General features: G+C 39.9%; 1 long non-coding RNA gene across 1 annotated transcript in view; it reads right to left on the bottom strand.

The window, feature by feature from the left end:
• The window catches only part of LOC128248515 (uncharacterized), a 52,545-nt gene that overhangs the window by 7,180 nt on the left and 37,921 nt on the right, over nucleotides 1-7,444 (bottom strand). The window contains exon 2 of the long non-coding RNA XR_008264684.1: nucleotides 2,395-2,761. This is a non-coding gene — a long non-coding RNA (uncharacterized LOC128248515). The remainder of the gene's footprint in view (nucleotides 1-2,394; nucleotides 2,762-7,444) is intronic.

Here is a 7,444-nt window from a genome sequence, read left to right as displayed (position 1 = left end):
GATGATGATGGTGATGATGATGGTGATGATGATGATGATGATGATGATGATGTGGTGGTGGTGGTGGTGGTAGTGGTGGTGGTGGTGGTGGTGATGATGATGATGAAGAAGAAGATGATGGTGATGATGATGATGGTGGTGGTGATGATGATGATGATGATGATGAGGATGATGAAGATGATGGTGATGATGATGATGATGATGATGATGATGCTGAGGATGATGATGAGGAGGAGGATATTATATATATGTGATATGAAAGAGGAGTCACTCTAGCTATGTAACAATTTCATCTGCTGAAAAACTTCAAAATTTCTTCACTTCTAAAATGAATGCTATGGTTTATGTGCACACAGCTTGGGATAACCGGATGGAGAATTGACAGACTCATCAGAGCATTAGTCCCTAACCACTTTTGCACCTCAGATTGGTCTCATGAAAGACAATTTTTTCCATGGATTGGAGTATCACATACATAACAAAACACAATAACATGCATAATTTAATTATTACACATGTATATGGATGACATCTGTGAGTAAATGACACCTGTATTCACAGCACCTGTATGTTGATGATTCATGTGTATTGATGATATCTGTAGGTGAATGACACCTGTGTGCATGTCATCTGTAAGCATGACACCTGTAGTATACACCTGTTTGGAGGACACGTGTGTATAGAAGGCATCTGAGAGTAAACGACACCTGCATTCAACACACCTGTATGGATGACAGCTGAATGTTGATAATGCATTTGTATGGTTGACATATATGAGTGAATGGCCCCTGCGAATCAATGACACGTGTGTGAGTGACTTGTATGGATGACACCTGTATGTTGATGACACACCTGTATGGATATCATGTGTGTGAATGATATATAAATGACTCCTAGGAATGGATGACAGTTGTGTGTCAATGAAACCTGTGTGTGACGACACCTGTGTGTGATGACACCTGTGTGTGATGACACCTGTGTGTGATGACACCTGTGTGCGAATGATGCTTGTAACTGGATGATACTTGTGTATAAATGGTTTCTACAGATGCCACATGCATATGAATGACACCAGTGATTGAAAAACACATGTGAAAGATGATGTTGATGATGCTGGTGGTGATGGTGGGAATGATGAGGTTGATAATGATAACAAAATGACTATAGGGAAAATGATGAGGATGTGATGGCAGTCAGGATGACAACAACAATGATGATATTGGCAATGGGTCATCAAGTTGATAAAAGTGATGTTGGTGATAAAAACAAATGATCGTAATGATAAAGATGACAATGGCAATGACAACGACGATGGCGAGGTTGATGACGAAGATAATGATAATGATGAGGATGATGATGGTGCAACAATGACATTGTTGACGATGACTATTGTGCCAACGATGGTGATGATGACAATGACAATGATGGTGACAATGATGACGATGATGCTGATGATGATGATGATGACGACGATGACGATAGTGGTGACAACAATGAATACGACGATAATTGCTATGTTGATAAGAATTACTACAATCGCAAAAGCACAACACACACACACACGTACTCAAAATCAAGTACATACATCAACATATATAGTTCTACAATAACTTGTACTTCTGTATTTTGTCTTTCCATATTAGAATTGCGTAAATTATTTTTACCTGCTATTGACACCGTTATTACTGATGCATTTTGCTGCATGCCTAAATGCATGCATGTCACCGAGTACACATTACCATTCACTGTGCATCATCTTATAAACAGATCAAATTATGATGCTGCAAGCTTGATAGAAAAAGTGATTGCGTCAGAAATGAATGTATGCATGTATGCACGCATGTTGTATGTGGACATGTTGTGTATCTTTGTCTCTGATTTGTGTGGAGTTGCATATGCATATACTTGTGTGCGTATGTGTATGTGTGTGTGTGTGCATGCATATGCGTGAATGTATATGTGTGTATATGTGTGTTTATGCACGTGTGAGTGTATAGACATATACATGTACACACGCAAATATATATATATATATACATATATACACATGTGTGTGTGTATGCATATGAATGTGTGTGTGTGTATGTATATAAATCTAACACTGACACGCAGACATATATAAATGCACATGTAGATGCATTTATCATCATCATCATCATCACCATCATCATCGTCGTCGTTGTCGTCGTCATCATCCTCATCATCACCATCATGTGCTTTTACATTTTTTTTTCATTGTTGACTTGGGTTCGATGGGTTCAAACAGGACCTGTCATGTCAACGGATAACATCTCACGCAAGCATCAAAACTATGGCATGATTCCTATAGCTTGATGCTCTTCCGCATACTGATCACTTGACATAATATAAGAAGTGTAAGAGGTGCATTTTTACCTGGCTCCAAACTGGTAGCTGTCTCACCTTGCCATCAGTAAACAGGATACTTGGACATCATCATCCTCATTTAACGTCCTCCTTCCATGCTGGCATTGGTTGGACGGTTTGACAGCAGCTGGCCTAGCAGAAGACTGCATAATGCTTCTGTGTCTGTTTTGGCATGGTTTTTACAGCTGGATGCCCTTCCAAATGCCAACCTTTTTACAGTGTGGACTGGGTGCTTTTTAAGTGGCACCTGCACTGGCAGGGTCACTGAGTGACTTTGCAAGACAAAGAATCTTTGAGTGTGGAGGGGGTATTGGAGGAGGTGACCTTGTGACAGAGAGGCAGAAACAGATGTCTTGTAGAGGGGGTCCATGGTTACCTGACCAGAGAGAGAAAGAGAGAGAGAATGAGAGTTAACAAGAACAAGGGCAGAAACAGTTGCCTAGAGAGGGTGAAGGAGTTAACAAGAAAGAGGTGTGCTGGTGTAAAGGAGATACATGGTTACCTAGCCAGAGGTAAGAGCAAGAGAAGGACAGAGAGAGACTGATCAAGAATGAGGGCAGAACACACATATACACAAAAATAAAAGAGTACAACACATTTATAATCTAAATAATTTGCATATGTTAAACAGAAATGAGCTAAGGGGAATATCTCAGATTAGCTAGGGGCCATGTATTCATACAACTAAGATAATCAAGGCATATTAAATACCATGCAACATAAATCATAGGTGCAGGAGTGGCTGTGTTGTAAGTAGCTTGCTTACCAACCACATGGTTCCGGGTTCAGTCTCACTGCATGTCACTTTAGGAAAGTGTCTTCTACTATAGCCTCGGGCCGACCAAAGCCTTGTGAGTGGATTTGGTAGACAGAAACTGAAAGAAGACCGTCGTATATACGTATATGTATACATATGTGTGTGTGTGTTTGTGTGTGTGTGTTTGTCCCCCCAACATCAGCTTGACAACCGATGCTGGTGTGTTTACGTCCCCGTAACTTAGCGGTTCGACAAAAGAAACCAATAGAATAGGTCCTAGGCTTACAAAGAACAAGTCCTGGGGTCGATTTGCTCAACTAAAGGCGGTGCTCCAGCATGGCCACAGTCAAATGATTGAAACAAGTAAAAGAGTGAAAGAGTGTGTATGTATGTATGTATGCATGTATGTATGCATGTATGTATGTGCATATATATTTATACATATACACTCATTACGCATAGCACCAGTGAGAGCCTGCTTTTTCATCAATACATTTTTCATTCGAAAAAGTTTCCATTTATTCACATATTTCACATTTCTTCTTCTTCTTCCCTTCCTCTCCTCCTCCTCAACCACCACCTTTGTTTTACCTACTATTACTCTTGTAAATATTTATCTTCTGCTTAAACACAATTGACTAGGAGGTAAGGTACAGGGGTTTTATTAATAAATTCCAGCACTCTTCCAAAGAATCCAATAACAAACGCCACCCTCCCCACCTCGTACCCTTCCCCTGCCCCACTTTCTTTCATTTCATGTCATACTTCTGGTACCTTTGTATCCTCTGCTATTTCATCATTAATACCATCATCGTCATCGTCATCATCAACACCATCAACTCCCTCTCCTACCATCGTCAATCTGTCATTGTCTTTTCTATTTCAAGCAGTGATGGAGCCTTGACATGTTCATTCAACCTGCTAGAAATAACAGCCATATCACCTTCAAATTACATTCTGGCCTCTTAAAAAATGAAAAAGGAATGATGGATTGGATAATGTACACCTAAATGGATGATGCCTGACAGTATTATAGAAGATGGGACGGTCACAGCTGGAATGGCATGACAATGCATCTGTTTGGTCAGGGTTGGTCTGGGGTTCAACAGCAACAGTAACAACACTCAACAACTAACACCATCACCATCGTCACCACCACTATTACCATCACTGCTACTGCTACCACAATCACTGTCACCACCATCACCTCCACCAAAACCACCACCACCAACACCACTATCTCCATCACAGGCACCACCACCACCATTAACATCAACACCAACATTAACATCACTACCACAATAAATCTTATCATTAATTCCATCGCCACCACCACCACCACCACAGTAAACATCACCACCAGCAGTACCACCAATACCATTGCCACTACAGCCACCAACACAGTCAGCACCACTACCAACAACCTCCACTACTGTCACCACTATAATTCCCCACTGCTACCACCACCACCACAACAACAACAACAACAACACTACCACACTCTCTCCACACACCCCAACTCCATACCCCCCACCATTAACACCACCCCATCACGCCCCCCTCCCTGTTCCCCAAATCAATCAATGTTTGAAACTAAGAAATCATGCAAAAATCAATGCCAAGATCTGCTGCCTGACTCTTCTTCTCTATGACTTTACACTTGATACTCTGCCCTGTCCCTTTCCATGCCCTTCAGGAGCCATACCTTGCTCCTCCTGCTTCTAATCTAGCACTTCTGAGGAACCTTTAAGGGAGTTCTTTCTTTTCCCCTTTTTTTCTTTTTCTTTTCTTTCTCTTGTGTTTTTTTTTAATACGTATTTAGTTTTGTTTCAAAATTGATCAGAAAATCTCAAATATTGCAGTGATAGAGTATCTACAGCTCACTGCTGCTGCGCCTCCTCCTCCTCCTCCTACTACTTCTACTACTTCTACAACTACTACTGCTGCTGCCGCTTCTACTACTACTACTACTACTACTACACCTACTGCTGCTGCTGCCTCTACTACTACTACTACTACTACTACTACTACTGTTACTATGAGTACTGCTGCTACTACTGCTACCGCAACTACTGTTACTACTACCACTACTACTGCTGCTATTGCTACTACTACTACTACTACTACTACTGTTGCTGCTGCTACTGTTACTACTAGTACTGCTGCTACTACCGCTACTACTGTTACTACTACTACTACTACTACTGCTGCTATTGCTACTACTACTACTACTACTACTGCTGCTGCTGCTATTGCTACTACTACTACTAATAATAATACTGCTGCTGCTACTACTATTCATACTGTTGCTGCTGCTGCAACTGCTGCTGTTGCTACTACTACTACTACTACTACTACTACTACTACTATTACAGGTGCTGCCACTATTAATGTTTTTGTTTTTCTTTAAATGAATATGCACTGTATGCACATTCACACATCTTCCATCCATTTTATTTATATACACACATCAGTATACACCAGATATGCATATATATAATTGTACATGCAAAGCTTGCTTCTCAGCCACATGGTCTTCAGTTCAGACCCACTGCATGGCACCTTGGGCAAGTGTCTTCTGTGATAGCCTCGGGTTGACCAAAGCCTTGTGATTGAATTTGGTAGGTGGAAGTTACCGTCCTATGTATAAGTGCTTGTGCCGCCTAACATATATATATTCTTTTATTCTTTTACTTGTTTCAGTCATTTGACTGCAGCCATGCAGGAGCACCACCCTTAGTTGGATTTATTCTTTGTAAGCCTAGTACTTATTCTATCTGTCTTTTTTGCTAAGTTATAGGGATGTAAACACACCAACATCAGTTGTCAAGTGATGTTGGGGAGGACAAACACAGACACACAAACATATACACATGCATACATATATATATATATATATATATATATATATACAGAGAGAGAGAGAGAGAGAGAGAGAGATAGATAGATAGAATTAAAACATTAGGGTAAAAAATTGGATATTAATTAATATCGATTTATTACCAGGAAGCAAGAACATTAAAAGAATCAGAGAGATTCAGAAAAAATATCTGAGATCTCAAGGGATTATTGTATATCTATAATATAAATTGAACATGGGTGACCGTTGTATTCTTTCTTGTCTCGAGTTTCACGGCCAAACGGCTTGGTGGATTCGCGTGAAAAATGGCACACATGTGGAGACGGGTGCATAGATTGGAACACACTTTGTCTTTTTTCATAGCACCCATAGTTTCCAAGAAAATCGATTAAAACAACCTGCGTGTATGTGAGTGTGTGTCACTGAAGCCATTCATACATAATACATACATACATAATTACTCTCTCTCTCCTTCTCTCTCGGTTCTTCTCTGTCAATCACTCACACATTCACTCACTACAAAAACTGAATAGAAAATTTCAGTTATCTCTCTCTCTCTTTCTTTCTTTCTCTCTCTCTCATATACACACACACCATCAACATTACTCTCTGTTTCGCACACCTCATCAAACATCCACACACAGACATGCGCACGCACATCAATTCTTCCATCTCACTCCAACTTCAAAAGAAGTTCAGTCATAAAACTGTCTATGTCTCTTTTCATTTGACACCCACTACAAAAGATCCCCTTTCCCGAAAACACATATTTAAAAAATATTTTCACTTGTCCAACCATTGGTCGAGAGATAAAACACAAACCACATCCTGCTGACAGCAAAACTCCCACCAAATTAGCCACAAAAACACGCACACATACAACCACATACGTCCATTTCATGTCTTTCACTTTCTCTATGATTATACACACGTCCAATACAATAGCTTTCACATACATTTTCGTCTTCAACAGGTATGTATCTATTCTATAATATAAATTGTTTTTCTATAAGCATATAACAATTACTTATTCCATACTTGTTCACTAAGCTTTTATCTTCACATTTCTTAAATTGGATATGTCTATTATTAATTCTTATATACAATTTCCCTGTTAATTCTTACAGCTTCATTTTCTGTTTAAGCAGTTCTTAACGTCAACTTTTTAATGCATCTTCCATTTTTCCTAGACCCCATACTTACCGAGAACAGCGATTAAAACTTTTTCTAATGCAATTCCCCTTTCTTCGACCATTAACACAACCAGTTGCTCACACACCTTACAGTTTCTCATTCAAACTACATGATATGCAGAATTGTCGCATTAATACAGTAGGGAGTTTTGAGGGAGATTTGGCTGCTATGGAAAGTTCCGAGGAAGGGGCGAATTACTTCCTGGAGAGTGCCAAAGAAGGGGTGGAGGGAAAAGAATTACTTCCTGG

Source organism: Octopus bimaculoides, chromosome 8, assembly GCF_001194135.2.
Source record: "Octopus bimaculoides isolate UCB-OBI-ISO-001 chromosome 8, ASM119413v2, whole genome shotgun sequence".
NCBI lineage: Eukaryota > Metazoa > Mollusca > Cephalopoda > Octopoda > Octopodidae > Octopus > Octopus bimaculoides.
This window is presented reverse-complemented; position numbering and strand designations above follow the sequence as displayed.